We start from the raw sequence: 18,960 nt of genomic DNA, 5'->3' as shown, positions 1-18,960 counted from the left end.
AAAATGAGCTAAAATATTCAAGGCATAGTGTCAATTAGAAGGTAACATTATTTGGCAAAAGAGGTCAATGGAGCATAGCCACTGGAGATGTTAAAGGCCAGACTAATAATATATAGTGATTATTGCATAGTACCTAGGCTTTCAAAGGATTATGTAGACATGAGCTAATTAATCTTCATAACACCCAAAGGGAAGCAGTGAAGCATGGTATATTTTATGGTCATATCTCTTGCTATCTTTGTATAAGTGAGGGCAGAATTTAAAGACAATAGTGTTCTATTCTGGAACTTGTTTTGGGTTGTTATGAATTGAATTACTCAGAGTGTGTATATTTGATTAAAGGAAGGCCATAGCTAGACCTAAGGTTTATCCCAGGATCATCCTGGGTTCATCCCTGCCTGAGCGCTGGATGCCCTGTGTGGCACTTAGATGAACTGGTTTGACCCCAGAACAATCCTGGGATAAACCTTAGGTCTAGCTACGGCCGAAGTGTCAAGGACAGGCTAGTGACATGCTGTAATATTATTCCCCGGTTAAAATCTGCCAACTGCTGTCAAAAACTGGAAAGAAATCTAAATTCCTGAGGACCTACTGAACTCAAGAAAGGATATAAAAAGTATTCAGAAAGTTGTCCCCAACGTTGCCTCTTTAGGCCTATGGCTCCAATGTTATACTCATTATCACTTCTTTGAGAGTGAGGTCCTTCCCTAAATTCTCATACTGGTAGTGTAGTAAGAAGCAGTATACATAATCATGGTACTCAGTCATTTGTCAATGACATCACTGAGCAAAGTTCATGTTCATCAGCCAAGTCCCAAATAGGACATCCCATTCTAGGAAAAAATCAGGGTGACCAGATTATTCCCATAAACTCAGCAAAAATCCTGTGTCAACAGAACTCCAACCATGTAGTTTACCAGAACCCAAGTCAGCTATTTCCTTCTTCTCTAGATTAAACTTCAGTTTGTTCAAAACTGCTGCCAGACACTGGTACAAGACTTCCATATCCATAGAGCCAAGTGTCTTCCACATACTGATGAAGACATTCAGGTCCAAATCTCTAGTCCTCATATATAGACTAGTACTTATCAGTGACTACTAGTCATGGTGTCTTTTACCTTCAGTATCAGAGGCAGGATGCCTCTCAGTACCAGTTACTGGTGAACATGTGCATGAGGTTGCTATCACGTTCATGTCCTCCTTGTAGGCTTCCCAGTGAGGACACAGCTTGTTGGCCCAATGGGAACAGAATGCTGGACTAGATAGATGTCTGTGATGGCCTATCTAGTCCATCACAAGGGCTCCTTATGTCCTTAGATGTTGAAAAACGTGGTAGAGATGATGGAACTTTGCAGCACTCCATACACCAAATGTATGAGAGCAGAAGTCTCACAGCACCACTTTCTGGGACCTAACCAATACCATCAGGAAAGACCACAACCATCTCAGAACGCTACTTCCCAATTTCATCCTGGCTAGGCATCCCAGAAGAATACATGGTTGGTTGCACTGAAGCCACCAAGAGGTTTAAGAGGGTAAACATATTTACTTATCTATCTCCCAGCACATGACATCCATCAGGGCAATTTCTGTCCCAAAGCCAGGTAGGAAAACAGTCTGGAAAGGATCTAAATAATCACTTCTGCCCATGTTTTGGAGATGGTTCACTACCAACAAATACATATCAATATAACATTATCAATTATATACCAATATGTTATTCAAAGCTGTGCTAATTATGATCATCATATTTCAAAATATTTTCCTTACTTATTATTAGTAACGCTTCGTAGTACATTTCTTCTTTTTATTAACTGCAACATAATGAAAATGTTTGAGTGTTCAAAAACTCAAGGGGTTCACATAAAGTATGCCATCTGTCTCCACCTCCCTTTCTGCACCTGTGTTACTTAAAAAAAAAGTCTGCCAGTCTCAAACAGTTGTAATGTATAAAATACCCTCATAACTTATGAAAGCTGCATTCTGCAAGTTTTATCTTGAAAGGAAAATACTGAGATATCCAATCTGGTTTCTTGCTAAATGCAGGATACAGTGAATGCTAATAGCTTGAGGTGTTTCTCTGAAGAACTGCTTCTAGAATTATTATCAGGACTTTGGTCCACAGCGCAAATCAAGAAAGGCCAATCAAAGAAATGAAAAAGTTACTGCAGCTCATGTTTAGAATTCGGTAGGGATTCAGAAATGTCCCCAAGGCTTACAAATGATTTATTAAGGAAAGAAAAATCACTTATGTATTCCTCCGCTAGCTTTGGGCTGGAGTGAAACCCAGTAAAAAGCTCTCTCTTCTTAGATAATGTCCGTTGTCCCATGGCTGCAGAGGTTACAGGAAGGGCAATAGGGCTCCAGTCACTCTCCAAAAGAACAAGGGCTCTTCAAAAGTGTCACTGTTTCCATTGCAGCAAGAACACCAAGAAAGGAAGATCAGCTTGGTCTCAATTGGATCCAAGTGTTTAAATCCCTTCATTCCGGCATTTTCGAAATCTGGTCTCTTCTTTTCCTTCTAGTCTCCCTTTTTAAGGCGTTTAGACTGTTAGGGTGCAATCCTATTCCCAGCTGGCTGAGGAATGCTGGGAGTTGTAGGGCTGTTTTCTGACAAACTATGAATAAGATTGCACTCTTAGAAAATATAACTGAAATTGGAGCCTGTGCCTTTATTTTGATTTATGTAGTGCCTCATTATTTAGGCACTGTAAAAATTCTTCTTCCTCCTCCTTTTCTTCTCCATTGTCATCTGAGAGGAGATTTTCTTTTCATTATCTGAGGGCATGTCTACATGGGACTTTCATCCTGGGGTTGTCCCTAGGTCATCCCTGTGAATCCACATGATGCCCAGGGAATCCCGGGGGCAACCCTCCATTTTCCAGGGATAAATGTTTCCCCAGTTATTCCAATTTTTCCTGCAGTCCTGGGATGGTCCCGAGACTGCGGGAGGTGTGGGTGCCCATTCCACCTGGTGCCTGCTTACTCATGAGTAAGTGCAGCACCAGAAACAGGCATGGAGACACACAGTGCGGCTCCATGCTCATCAGGGGAGAGGGTGGGAACAATTTTGCCACCCCTGGGATGGCAAGGAGGGGGGTTGGGGGTCAATTTCAGGGCGAACATTTTCATTTTTCATTACTTTTCGTTGGAGCAGGGCCTTGCTCTTGCATGATCAGCTCCGTTGTTTCCAAAAAATAAATATGGTGGCCACAACATCCTGCTTCCTCCCTGGACATTGTGCGCTGCATGTGACTCCCGGGGAAGGATCTCATGAACAGCATATTGCAAGATCCTCCCCCCTCCCTCTCTAGGTGTAGACATGCCCTCAGTCCAATATGCCTTTGAGAAAATAAGAATTTGAATATAAAACCTTTACATTTCAACTAAGTTCAGAGATTCCTTCTGCCTTGCCACTGGAAAGCTTACATTGCTCCACATTGTAAAGCTGTAGGGTGTGCAAATCAACAAAATGTGATCTCACAGAAGTTCTTTCAATTCTATCTCAAAGCTCATTCTGACTCAAGTCTAGATTGTGAGCTTCCCCCTTTTTCACATTCAAATACATGCATGTATTCTCCCATTGAGTTAAGGATACATCTGCACATTTTCCAAAGTATGTATTTGTTCATGCACAATTTTCAAATGAAAACCTTACCACAATGCCTGGCTTGCCTGGGCATGGTGAGGCAATTGCGGGGGAGGGGAGAGAGACAAATGGAGGCTCAACATAGGATGCCTGCATTTGGTGCCACCAATCCAGGGAGGGGACTGGAAATCCTATTTAAGGAGCACTCCCCCTCCCCAGCCTTCTCTGTGACTTTTGCGGCTCCCTCCTCCCTCCCTGTAGACAGTTTGGGTTTGCCAGTTGCCCATGGGGAGCGGGCAAATAGGAATGTTTTGCTCTCAATAATTTCTTTTGGGATTTTTTTTTTTTGCTAACTTCACATTGTAAGACAGCAGGGGAGTATCAACTAGGCTAATTGGTTGAATTTGGTCACATTTTGACTTTGGCAGGAGTACGGGCATCGGGAGCAAGGATAAGGTTGGTGAGCATTCCTAGGCACCATTGTGGTGATTGGTAATACCTGAGGCCCTCTGCTGGGAGTCCTGCGGCACCAGACGACAGGATAAGGGATACCTCTTAGGCCAACCTTACTCACTCGCTCAGAGTTTTGCAACCTGAGGAGGCGTGACATCAGAAGGCCTACCTACCCCGGAAGGGAAATCCTGATGGTGGCAATAGACACACGTCACCAGTCGGGATATGAATGGTTCACCCAATACAAATTATGACCAAGACGTTGGCCAAGATAGGATGCCCGCCTAGGCCTCCATCTTCCTTTGTGGGTATCCATAAATAAATGTGACCCTATTTAAAATCCAACTTCTTGTCTCGTCTTGATATTTCATCCTTCCATCCACAAATGCATGGTTTTTGAACACATTTGTTTTGGCCTTCAAATCACATTGCAAGCTTAGAAATGCATGGACTTTGATCACAGACTGCATCTGAGTCCATGTTTGGTCCAGAAGTTGAAAACTGGATAAATCCTGATCAAAAAATGAACTGAAATGAATTTCTCATCCATCCCTACAAAGCGGATGATTTACTGAACACATAAGGATAAAAGTCTTTTGGGTCACTGCTATTTGTTTTGCTATTGTAAACTACATTTAACAGCAAGTGATTTACACAAGACAGCAACTGTACCTTACCACAGGGAGCACACCATGAAAACACTTAGCATTTTCACTGCACATATTGCTAGGAAGGAATAGGGAGGTACCTCTGATTAGTGGGGCTTGTTTGCTTCTACTGAGCAAACGTTGTCAGACAAAACAGCACAGCATTATAGTGAATTTCTAAATTAAAATTAGCCCAGTTTAGTTATCACCCAGCAGATGGAAAAGAAGGAGATAAAGGAGAAACATTGGAAAATATATTTGAAATATATATATTTTTTAAAAAAATACCAGTGAAATATACATCACGGATGGATATTTTAGTGTATAACCCTTAAAGGTGTTGGTTATCACCTTTAAAGCCCTACATGGTTTGGGTCCAGGCTACCTGTGGGATTGCCTTCTCCCGTACAATCTGCCCCGCACACTCAGGTCCTCTGGGAAAAATCTACTTCAGCTAGCAAAAACTAGATTAACAATTGTTACCCAGAGGACCTTCTCTTCTGCTGCTTCCACTGTGGAATGGCCTGCTGGAGGAGACTCGTCAACTTAACAGTCTACTAACATTCAAGAAAGCTATAAAGACTGATTTCTTCCAGCAGGCCTATTCAGTGGAATTTTAAGATGTTTTAAAAATGTTTTAGGATTTTTTTAGGATGTTTTTAACAATGTATATTATGTTTTAATTATTATGTATTTTATCATTTATTGTTGTTCCCCACCTTGATCAAAATGGAGAGGCGGGTAAGAATTATTATTATTATTATTATTATTATTATTATTATTATTATTATTATTCTCCCTTGCTTCCTCACTATAATTATATTATATTAGTAGCTGAGATATATCTGAGAACAAATGTCTGAATACAGAGAGAAAACTGTTCCTGTTGGCAGAGTAATGAGGCAGCAAAATCCACATTCATTCAACTTTCCTTTTCATGTCAATCACTCTTCACTAGACTGAGCTCTTGACCTACTACTACACTGTTCTTTTGAAAGGAAGACAAGAGTCAAAGACAAACATCCATCTTGAGACTTCTCTGAGAGTTTCCGATATCCTATGAAAACCTGATTCCATTTCCCATTACCCTATTACCTCTGTTTACCATGGCTCAGTGTAGGAAGGCTTCATCTTGGAAGTTGTGGCCTTGACTACTTTTGGACAATAGGGCAGAGTGTAGCAGGCTGCATTCTGAGGGCCAAAGCAGACGTTACGTTAAAGATGCAGCCTTATCTTGTATTCTTTTTTACAAGTAGTGCAAGAGCACAGGCCCAATCAAAATCAGAACACTAGTATGTAGAGGTAGGAGGCATTAACCCTTCCCCTCTCCACAGCAGTCACAATCCAGATTGCGGGTCCCACGCCAGGAATTTTTAGTGTCCAATGACTGCTACATTTGCTCAAGAGTCTCTTGCGAGACCCTTGGTCAAAAGCCAAATAAACAATGTCTACTGGATCACCCCTCTCCACATGCTTGTTGTCCCTCTCAAACCGCTATGAAAGGTTAGTGAGATAGTATCCTTAGATACAAAAGATACCAAAGTTACCCTGTTGTTCAGGCCTAACCTGGTATATATAGCCAGAAATATATGAACTCACTGGGATGGGGTCAGAGGAGTCATGGTAAGACCTGGATGGACAATAATGCACCTTCTTCCTCCTGGCTTTAAGTAGCTCACAAGAACAAAGATCACCAGAGTCTATTGACTATTTATTTATTTATTTATTACATTTCTATACTGCCCAATAGCCGGGGCTCTCTGGGTGGTTCACAAAAATTGAAACCATTCAAAGTATAAAACAATAATATAAAACCATAATATAAAATACAATATAAAAGCTCAACCAGATAAAAAGAGCAGCAATGCAAAATTACAATTTTAAAACACCAAGTTAAAATTTATTTATAGACTGATAAAATGCTGGGAGAATAAAAAGGTCTTCACCTGGCTTCTAAAAGCATATAATGTAGGTGCCAAGTGAACCTCCTTAGGGAGCTCATTCCACAGCCGGGGTGCTACAGCAGAGAAGGCCCTCCTCCTGGTAGCCACCTGCCTCACTTCCTTTGCCAGGGGCTCGCAGAGAAGGAGCCCTGAAGATGACCTTAGGGTCCAGACAGGTACATACGGGAGGAGGCGTTCCATCAGATAGCCTGGCCCCAAGCCGTTTAGGGCTTTAAATGTCAATACCAGCACTTTGAATCGGGCCCGGACTTGGACTGGCAGCCAATGAAGCTGGAAAAGGACTGGCATGATGTGGTCTCGTCGGCCAGTCCCTGTTAGTAACCGTGCTGCCCTGTTTTGTACCAGTTGAAGTTTCCAGACCGTTTTCAAAGGCAGTCCCATGTATAACACATTGCAGTAATCCAAACGAGAGGTTATCAGAGCATGGATAACTGTAGCTAGGCTATCTCTGTCCAGATAAGGGCACAGTTGGTATATCACCCTAAGCTGATAAAAGGTGCTCTTTGCCACTGAGTTCACCTGTGCCTCAAGTGACAATTCTGGATCCAAGAGCACCCCCAAACTATAGACCCGATTCTTTAGGGAGAGTGCAAGCCTGTCCAGGACAGGGCAAACATCACCTTGCTGGACAGATGAACCACCCGCTAACAGTACCTCCGTCTTGTCTGGATTGAGTCTGTTTGTTAGCCCTCATCCAGTCCATTACCGTGCCCAGGCATTGGTTCAGAACAGCCACTGCCTTACCTGGGATTGATGAAAAGGAAAGGTAGAGCTGGGTATCATCCGCATATTGATGAAGGCTTTCAGTTAGGAACATAGGAACATAGGTTTCCTTCCATATATGTACCTGCCTGGACCCTAAGAGCATCTTTGTCCTACCCAGGAAACCCCCTGCCGAAGGAAGTAAGGTAGGTGGCTATCAAGAACAGTGGCTTTTTTTGCTGTGGCATGCTGGTAGTGGAATGAACTTCCCATAGAAGCTCACCTTCATTGTGATCTTCTCGGCACCAAGTTGAAGACCTTTTTATTTTCCCAGGCATTTTAGTCTTTCACTTCTGTTGTTTTATTGCATTTTAAATCTCTGTACTACTGCCAGGATTTATTCTGTGATGTACTTTTATTTTATACTGTTGTTTCAAGCTTTAATTTTTTAAAAAAAGTATTTTTAATGCTGTATTTTGTGGCTGTAATGGTTGTGAACGGCCCAGGCAGCTTCCGATATTGGGCTGTAAAAAAATATAATAAAGAAATCAATAAACCTGCCTTATTCCAAATCAGAACATTGGTCAATCTGGCTCAGCACTGTCTACACCAGCCTTCCCAACCTGATGTCCTGTGGATGTTTTTGACTACAACTCCCATCATCCCTGACTCTTGGCCATCAGTTTACACTGACTGGTAGACCTGACTCTAGAGATTATGGTATTGAACCTTGAACCTTGTGCATGCAATGTGTGTGCGCTCTCCCTGAACTTCTGCCCTTTCTTTAATATTTTGAAACCTTGCCTATCTAGTACTCTCTATCCTGAGAGTTTGAGAGTACATATGTATCAATTTGTTTAGTTAATCAAATTCTGCTAACAGCAATGCCTTAATCATTCCATTTTATTTGAATTTATTGGTGTGTGTCTGTGTGTATGTGTCCCCGCCCTAGAATGTCCTTTTAAATTCTTACCTTTTTTCCACTTTCCTGCACTGTAGTGTAGACATACTCCGATGGTAAGAAAAAAATAATCATCCCTGAAGCAGCTACTTCCAGTCATTAAAATCCCCACCTCAATATATGGGAGAGGAATATCATGCTAGACGGGGGCTAGGAGAAATATTGCCTTAGGAGGCAATTCCAGTTTTAAAACACACACCTGAAAAAGGCTCAGAGTATGCCGTATATAGTACACACACACAGAGAGAGAGAGAGAGAGAGAGATACACAAATACATACAATATTGTGTTGCTATTGAATTGTAGGTCTGTGTTGATGAATTTTTATTTTAAAATTATTTCTTACATTTTATAGTTCCACATGATATTCTGTAGTGTCCTCCGGCTAACCTTTGAGGGCCAGCTGCCATAGTACGATAATCCTGGTATGTCTTAGAGCTGTCCTGCGCTTTATGAATGTTACCAAGAAATGCTCACAGTTGCACTTTTACTGCCATCTAGTGACAATTTTTTAAAATTATCTCTGATACCATTCCTTATGATCCTATCGGAGAAATCATAAGGTCTGGCAACACAGCGGCCATCAGTAAGACTACTTATTTATTGCTTCCTGTTTGGAAAGATAACCATACTTTGCAGTTTGATAAATATGAGCAATCTCAGGACAACTGACTCTTGCGCACATAGCTAGAGTCATGTAGCTGCAATAATAAGTGGGTTATGCTGCATTGGAGAGGATACTATATTTTATGTGGCACATACTGCTTCTGTTTTGATCTCTTAGAATGTATCATCAATGGCAAGGGCATTATTTCATTAATATCTTTATAAACTATACTGCATTGGGGAAAGATACATTAATATGAGAACTGCCTGGTGCTGACAATTAAGCAAACAAAATAAGCATAATTAAACACACACGTATTCACACATTTAAATGGTCAGCTGGAGAATAGAATAGAATAAGAGTGAACTAGATATTTCAGCCTTGAAACTAATAATTTCTATTATGTTGTGTCTGTCATAAACAAACTGAAAACCAATCTTACATTAGGGATGTACACATTTTTTTTTCAGTTCCCAAATTACTTGGGAATGTCCCATTCACAACCACAAATACAAATGTGAATGGGAGCACAGGTCATCAAAAATGTTCACAAATTCCCAAACTTGTGCTCATGTCTGCAAAATGTGCAGTTTAAAAGTGAACAACTTAAAACATCCACAATTTTAAAATGTACAACTTTAAAAATGGACCACTTAAAAATGCACAATTTATAGGGTGCGTTTTAAAATGTGAACATTTGCAAAAATGCATACTTTTAAATATTTGCATTTTCATGCTTTAATGGGGGGAAAGTGCAGACTTTTGAAAAATGTGCACTTTTCCCGTTCAAACAAACTGGGAAAAATAACAAATCGGAAATGAGAATGGGAGAGAGCCAAACTGAGCTGTGTAGTCAAGTTCAGAGAATATTAGGGAGCCTGAGTATTCTTGAATCTCTAATCTCTATCTTACATTGATGGTGCCATGAATTGTTAAATTAAAACTACAGAGGTGTGTCACTTATTCCTCTATCTGAAAACACCTGTGGGAACATACAGGAATCCAAGAAGAATTTTTAAAGGTTAGCAAATACATGGATCTACTACTTAGTCCAAAATAGGGAGGGACAATTGTTAACAGTCTGGTACTAGATGGTTTGATCATATTACACTGGTGCTGTCATGGTCCCAAGTGTCATGCTGCCACTGGTGCTGTCATCAGAAGAGGTGCCAAAACCATCAGAGCCAGCTGGCCCCTCAGGAAGCTCTGGTGCTAGTCAAAGTGGTCTGGGTTCCCCAGGAGCGATATCTTGAATCTGCCTCCTAGAGAGGCAAAGAGCTCAGCTTCTGAGGCAGAGGGAGATGCCAGGCCACTACCTAGCCATTGAGAACACTAGCACCTTAAGTTCCATGACAGGTGGTCACCAGGTGACAGAGTGTTCACTTATGAGTTGGGCTCTTCTCATGACAAGGACAGTTGACAAGCCTCTAATGCAGCGGTTCTCAACCTGTGGGTCGGGACCCCTTTGGGGGTCGAATGACCCTTTCACAGGGGTCGCCTAAGACCATCGGAAAACACATATTTCCGATGGTCTTAGGAAACTGTATTGACTGAACTATGTCATGTATCATCTTTTGTATTATTAAAGCTATTGTTATGTATTATTTTCATTAGCAAACCATCCCATGACAATGGATCGTGTAGAGAAGAATGAAAATAATTTTATGGTTGGGGGTCACCACAACATGAGGAACTGTATTAAAGGGTCGCAGCATTAGGAAGGTTGAGAACCACTGCTCTAATATGATGCAGCTGAGCACTGGGTGGGGCTTATTAGGTCTCACTGGTAACTTGAGAGCTTCTGGAAACAGTGTCTCCTATGCTACCATTTCTTAGACTGTTTCTTGATCTTCCTTCTGGACTGTGTAATATATCTGACTGCATTATTGGGTTGAATATAAATACTGTAAAGTACAAAAGAAACACATTCTTGTGAGATTGTGATAATTAACAGAGGAAAAGTCAATGACAAGTTTAAGGAACAAAGGAGTGCCAAGAAAGTCTGGACTTGGGGCAGATGACTCAGTTGAACATTCAGACTTGCTTTCTCATGCAGACATTGGTCCACAGAGATTCAAGCTTTGGGAAGCTTTCCCTTTGAGGTCCCAATTGACGTCCTAATGGCCCATTTATCTTCTGAATGGAGATGTCTATACAAAGTAGGGGTAGTTGAAGCCCAAATGCAATTTGATTCCAGAATTGTGGGGAAAGACCTGTGAGGGCCAGATGCAGAAATCTATGTGGGCATACTATTTTGCCTGTTTGTCTGTTTTTCCTTTAACTCATGGAACAAGGTGTTGCTGCTCCATGATCCACCCATTCCTGCATATTAAAGAGACATGACTCATGCTTTGGAGCATGAATGAGCAACACTTTTATTCAACTAGATGAAACCTGCAATGGGCAAATAGCCTAACATAAAATATCCTCCACCTTCCAATGAAAATGCAGAGTCAGATTGAGGTAGAGAATATTTTCCCCTTCGACCTCAATGCTTTTTGGGCAAACTCCCCTGCCTCAGGGCCAGTCACTTACCTTTTACCTAACCATGGTCCCTCACGCCTGGCATGTTAGTCTTCTGCAGCCAGTCAGCCAGCCCTCCCTCCCTCTCCCTCTTCCTCTCCCCCACCCCTCTCTCTCAGGCCCGGGAAGAAAGCACCACCCTGCCCACCAGCTGAGTGGCCATGTTTCTTGTAGGCATTCAGGCATCTGAAATGAAAAAGCAACATAGTTTTGCAGTTCGAACGTATACATTCTGGTGAAGCTAACTAAAAGAAGAATGGACAAGCTCATTCATGGTTTGGATGAAAGAACAGACAGCAGACAATGGATCTTTTCATGGGAAATAGAGAGGGAGTAGGTACTATAAAGAACTAGGGTTGGAATCCTAGCCACACTTAGCTGGAAATAAGCCTCATTGACTATAGTGAGACTCCCAACAGAAAAGCTGCATAGGATTGCTCTGTTTGAGCACATTGCCAAGTGGCTTTAAATATCTTATGACATGAATATTAAATTCAAAAAGGGCAAATGGTGGTGCAGGAAAGAAGGGAAATGTGCAAATCTAAGAAGGCCTAGGCAGTGTGAGAGGTTTAGGAGTTGCAGTAGATAACAACTTGAACATAAATGAATCTGCAGGCCGTGTTAATGGAACCATTGTGTTGACGAGATGAGAAGCGTTAGTATCTTTTAACCTGCGGATTGTAAGAAACACTTTGTACCTCTTGATTGTGAAGATGCTCAGACAGTATGAAGAGGATATAAAGGGAAACTGTGAGTATCAAAGAAGAGCTTGAATTATACATAACATACCACTACAGTCTACAGACAGCTATGCTATCTTCAATGTCATCCCATGAGATAGTCCTATTACTGCAACTGCATATGTGTTACTTGGGGGTAGATCCCATGGAATTTAGCAGGGTTTACACCTGATTAAGTGTTTGGGGGACTATCAACTTACTTAGAAGAGTAGATGAGCATAAGACTGGCTTCAATGGAATTTAGTGTCAGAGCTTTTCCATATGAGGCTATTAATCCATTGAATCTACTTTCAGTTTTGTCACAGAATTGAGATCCAAGCTGTATACAGGTTTTTTTTTCTTTTTCCTGCTTTCCTACTACATAACCTCTAATTGTCTTTTTTACTTCCCCTTGTGAACTGAGCATGCCTGAAAGCAGGGGTAGCCATGTGTCCAATTTTGCAGTGGATTCTGGTTATACTTTTATATTGTGCTTTTGCATTGTGGTTTAAGTTTTGTATGGGAACATCTATATTGTTGTTGAGTGTTTTCTTTTACTCTTTGTATTTATTGTATTTGTCCTTACTTGAAAATCAATAAAAATAGTATTTTTTTTTTAAAAAAAATTGTACTCCATAGTTTTATTTTTTAAGAATTGCTCAGAGAGCTTCAGCTATTGGGTGGCATAGAAATTCAATAAATAAATGAATAAAATATTGGAAGGCCTCCTCAATTTGGAGGGATGTACAAAGTTCAACTTAAAGATCAAGAAGCATAAGAAAGGAGGGTGGGGGAGCTGAAGTTGCCTATCAACAATTAGCACCGCAGGATCTACACTACAGCTTTAAAATGGTTTATAACAGTAGGGACAACTGTTGAGGCCCAGGTCACACTCCAGATGCAGTCTTCAAAATGTTTTCAAAGTGTTATACAGTATCCTTCTTAGTGTAGATGAATCACAAAGTGGGCAAGCATGTGGTAACAGAGGAGCTATTTTGTATTTCTATTTAAATTAAAGTAATTCTTTCCAAATTTGTACCTATACATGTAAATTAGCACATGCAAATTTTATGCAAATATGCACCCCCTTTTGTCCTCTTTTTGGATGATATGTAAGTAGCCACCCTACTGAAAGCGCTTCCAACATTTTCCTGTTTCTGCAGTTGTGGATTGCAGAAAATGCCCTTCCCCCATGTTCCGGCACGTGGCCATGGGGAGGCAGTTAAGGGGGGAGGAGAGACATGCCTGTTCACCATTGGTTGGTGATACAGTGGCACTATTGGCTGGGGTGGGGCAGATGAGCCTATATTAGGCCACTGTGTGCATTTCCCCAGCTCTTCTTGTTTGAAGCTCCTTCCCTTCCTCCCTGTATGCAGTGTAGGTTTATCTGGTCACCCGTTAGGGGGCCAAGTAGGAATTTTTGACCCACAGTCTGATTGGCTGTAGTATATGGGTCTCTTTGCCTACTTTATACTGTAAGTCAGGAAAGAGTGTCTTAGGAAAGACTTATATTTTGGCATTAGGTTAATTTGGTTCCAATCTTTAGGCAGGTGCGGGCAGGCACATTTAGAGGAAAGTGATGTTGGGCATTCTGTGGCACCCTATCTACTTGTCTCATCTCTTTATTTCCTCCTCCCCCCACAAAAGGCAGGCATGAATGAATAAGGTGATCAGTAGTGGTGAAAAAGCTGACTTCCAGCTGTTTATCTTGATGTATACTGATCACAATCCAGAGTTCCCTGGAAGATAGGTTGAAAATCATATAATATTTAATGGAATGGTTTTTTAATATTAGATAATATTTGGTGATACTACAGTGGCATTTTTATCTTATTGCGCTTCCTTCCGAACTAGTAATTTGTCATCCTTCATGCATATATATATTTTAACATAGAATCCACATGATGTCATTGCCCAGTAAACAGGTTGACCAGTCTTCTCTCTCTCTCTCTCTCTTCAAATTTGCTTTCCAAAATTACACATTTAAGCAACTCTATGGAAACTGCAAGATGATGTGTCATCCACAGGAATCTGATGAACTGGGTAGTTATATATAAGGACATAAGAGGAACCATGCTGGATCAGACCAAAGGTCCATCTAGTCCAGCACTCTGTTCACACAGTGGCCAACCAGCTGTCAACCAGGGACTCACAAGCATGACATGGGTGCAATAGCACCCTCCAACTGGTGTACATAGGCTTACTGCCTTTCATATATATATATATATATATATATATATATATATATATATATATGAAAGATAGAAAGTCTAACAACAAAGTAACAGAGTCCTCGGTTGTTAGTCTTTCTTTCATTCTTATATAATTTACTTTAAGAGCTCCATCACACCAGTGTTTTAACACACTCTCAACATGCCTAGTGTCCGGTTTTGCAGCACAGCACTCATATGATGTTGTACCCATCCTGCTGTGATCTCACTGTGATTGTGCTGTTTCCCCCTCTCTTCCATTTCATTTTTGTACAGTTCTTTTTGCCATGCATGATAACATCACTGTTCCATTCCCATGTAATTTTGGATCATTCCGATTTTTCTGCTAGGGCTGTTTCTGCAGAAGGGTGTGTGTGTAGGGTGGTGTGGCTGATGAAAGCAGAGGGTGGGGTGGGGTGGTTCTCCTCCAGTGCACCATTTCAATTCCCTTTCCTCATCATTCTCCTTGGGAACACCTGTTGGTTTATTGGTACGGAGTTTGCTGAGAGTCAGTCCATCATACTTTCAGTCCTCCAATTCGGTTTATAAGGATCTTAGGGACAGCATTGTGTGTTCTTTTCCCCCTTAATCCTATACCATTGCATCATTACACCATTTCAGCCTACTAGAATTGCATTCAATTGCATTTGCACAGAAGTAAAATAATAAAACATGGGAAAATAAGAATTAGGGCAGGGAAAGGAAGGACATCTCAAAGTCCTTCCCTGCCAATGAACTGCAAGGGGAAGGAAGGAGATAGGACAGTATGTTAGCGATTCAAGCTCACCCAGGGGAAAGGATGCACACGCTGAAATTGCACTGAAACAACATAGACACGTGAAAGTGATCAGCACTTGATGCACTGTTGAAACAGAGGTGGATAGTGTGGGGGCAACCCAGGGGGAAAAATGTGGTGTGATGGAGTTCTAAGACCAACTGCATCCATAGTGGATCCATTTTGTCATTTTGCTGTTGTGCCACTCTGTCTCTCTGTCTCTGTCTCTCTCTCTCTCTCTCTACACACCCCATCCCATATCTAATTTGTACCAACCTTTGGGTTTTTAAATCGGTAGCTGAAAAGTTTAGAAACTGCAGATGACCAGCAACAGCACAACTTTTTACTTTGTGCTGTGCAGTACATTTTGTTTCTGAAGTTATGCGTTCCTCTTGCTGTTCTGTATATTGGCAGTATATTACTTTATATTGTGGCAAAGGAATTCCAAACGAATCTTGCTTGGAAAAGCACTTTTCAACTGAAATTTGATTTCTGAGTCTAGAAAAAAGAGAGGGAGAAAGTAAAAATATAGGAAGCAGAGAAAAATAACTCCAACGCAATGCTGCAGTTCCATCTGTGCCCAAACCTCATTTTGTCGTGTTACTTCAGGACAGCTTGCCCCTGAAGAACATTTTGTTTTCAAGCTTCTAAGTGTAATAAAACACTCACCAAGTAATTGATTAAATATGTCTATTAACATGCACACATTAGCATCACAGTTCCCTAAAGGCTCTGTTCTGGAATTAGCTTGCAGGTCATGTAGAAAATAATTCATAGCTATGAATGTAAAGCATGCACAGATAATATTTCTGATTAAACTGTAGGAACTATTATCACTTAAAAAATATGCAGAGCTAGGCTGCTAACACATTGACATTAATATGGTACCCAAATGTTATTGACATTTTGACCTGGAGATACTTCGATTGGAATAGGGATGAGGAGCAGCTGCAAAGCTTCTTGGTTTTGCAGTGCATATCTCAAGCTTGAAAATAATTGGATTTGGAACCAAGAAGGTAACCTGTGTGTGGCAGTCTAGGTCTACTTGTTGGAACAGAACATTGGCTATACTGTACATTTGAGGAACTGACATTTCTGAGCATCTCACTTTTAAATATAAAATGGCTGCTGTTGAAAATTGGGGCCTAGTGTTAACCATACCTTTCCTCTCATGCCGCCCTATGGCGGCAGCAGACGGCAGATGGCGGCGGGGGGCAGCAGACAGAGCATGGCGGCAGCAGGTAAGTGGGGAAAGTCTGGCTGCACAGCTAGCACCCAGAAACGTCCGAGTTGCCTCGGAGGGCCCAAATCTTGCCTCGGCTTTGGCGTTGAGGCGGGTCAGGCAACCCCCAAAGCACCCTCGAGCTGAACCGGGGCTGCTTCAGGGGCTCCGAGCTGGCCTCGGAGGTGGATTGGGGGCTGGGTGCACAGCCCTGCTATGGGATGCAATTACAACAGCATTCTGAGTGAAGGCACAATCCAATGCATGGCTGGCAAGGGAATGCTTGGAGTTGTACCACATTTTTTCTATCTAAACACACATAGGCTTGCACCATATGTTGTACTTTATGATATGCAGAAAGGTTAGTGGTAGGAGACTCTGTGTGGGAGTACCATGTTTGGCGTCTTCCCTTTTCTTAACATTTCATTCTGCCCTGACATGACACATCAAAAACAGAGATACATTTAGCAGTAAAAAAAAAACCCTTCCATTAAATGGAAAGTATAAGGGTCTGCAGCATAAGTTCAACCAATGAAATATAAGGAAGCCCTTAATGAATGGATAATAATAATAATAATAATAATAATAATAATAATAATAATAATTATTCTTACCCGCCTCTCAACTTGGATCGAGGTGGGGAACCACAGTGAATATAAAACACATTAAAAACTGATTAAAAACATAGCATACATGATTAAATATCCTTAAAACATTCACAAAAGGGGGACAGCGATCTACTGGTAGACCTCTGGGTGATTTGAAGTAGATCAGTAAGGATTTCTGATTCCCAATGGTGTAATGATGGCAACAATGAATGTACTCTCCTTCACCCACGCAAATTACACACTGAAATGAAGAAAGCTGGGGGGCGGAATGAGCAGGAGTTGATTTTTGTGTTAGGACAGTTCACTTCTGCTTTTCAAGAGAAATTTCTGGGCTTAAAATTCTTTAATTCAAAATAGAGATCGGGAAATCAGCCACGCTTGATCTTTTCAAAGTTCTCTGATTTCCCCCTCTAAATGCAGTTCACTTCCCTTCCATTCCCAAGTGCAAACATTTTTATTAATATTATTTTACTCAAAATTTCACATTTGGGTGCACATTTTTTAAAGTGCATTATCAAATGTGCACTGTTCCCCCATGAAAATGTGTATTTTTCCCAAAATGTGCATTTTCAAAATGCACCTTTTTTTTTCAAATGCACACATTTTTCGAATGCAAATGCAAGCTCTATCATTTGTATTTCCCCCCAAAATGCATTCACACTCATGTTTGGGGTGTGCGCTGTGCTCCAAAAATCTGAAGGTTTGTTGGAGCTCTGTTGGAGCTCCAAACTCACAGTACAGTTTGGGGATGGTTTCAAAAACGTTGGATACCTGCAGAGCAGAGAGAAGGTTGTTCAGAGCTCTGAAGTGCTTCAAAAATATCTGACTGTTCTTTAGGCTTTGTGAGGGTTGTTTTAACTTCTTACAATGTTGATGGACTAACTGAATAACACTTTTCCATATTAGGAAGATGCTGAGTGGTGAGGGGTAGTTTTGAGATTGACAGCTGTGGCTAACCAATAGCCACAGTATCCTCCCTATCCCCCCTCCAATCACAATGCTTAGGGAGAAGGATTGCAAATGATATAACCAATTTGTCCTTGCCCTGGAAGCCATTACCTCCGATAGCTCCTGGAGCATTAGGAAAGAAGGAGGGGAGAGTCAGAGAATGTGTGAGAGAGCTGCTGCTTGCTGTTGGCTTGCAGTCTCTGAGTGTCTCTCTGCTTCTCTATGGTTCTTGTGTGTGTGCTAGTTCTTCTCGTTGTCTATTCCAATCCCCAAGTTCCAAACTGCTTATGCCCACCCCATACTCCCCCTTTGTGTGTTATTATGTGTGTGTGTGTGCTCTTATTCTGTCCTATTACCCCAGTAATATATTTCCAATCCTTCTTTAAATTCCAGTTTGTCTATCTCAGTCAGTGTGGCACTAATAGTTGTTTCTTCTTCTTCTTCTTCTTCTTCTTCTTCTTCTTCTTCTTCTTCTTCTTCTTCTTCTTCTTCTTCTTCTTCTTCATTTAAACCCAAGTTCCTTCCAAGAAACTTACCTACCCCCCCACCCCTTTGTGTGTTATTAAGTGTGTGTGTGTGCTTTATTGTTACCATATTAAAAATACAAAAAAAATGTCTTTATCTTTCCATTCCAATCCTTTTTTTAAACCCTTTACCTTACATTTCACCCCACACTTCCAGTGCCTGCTGGTAGTGTGTGTGTGTGTGTTCAAAGTCTACTACCCCCACACTAAAGAATCTTTATAAAAATACCCCCCAAAAAAATCCTTTGTGAGTTCTGTGTCGTTGTGTTGTTCTGTCAGTCTTCATGTGTGTGTGTAGTGTGTGTGTTGTTTTTCACAGCACACATTTTCATTCCCTCTCCAAAATTAATAAAGCTTGTCCATTATTCCATTATGAGGTGTGGAATGGGTACTGGTAGTTCTGGCTGTGCTGGGAGAGGTAGAGGTGCCAAGAGCTACCATGGTGCCAAGTTTCATCTCTTTATCTTTAAAAAATGATGGAGAAGTAAGCATTTTTGTTACTTTCCATA

This window comes from Elgaria multicarinata, chromosome 7 (assembly GCF_023053635.1).
Source record: "Elgaria multicarinata webbii isolate HBS135686 ecotype San Diego chromosome 7, rElgMul1.1.pri, whole genome shotgun sequence".
In the NCBI taxonomy this organism is placed as follows: Eukaryota; Metazoa; Chordata; class Lepidosauria; order Squamata; family Anguidae; genus Elgaria; species Elgaria multicarinata.
Note: the sequence above shows the minus strand (reverse complement) of the source record.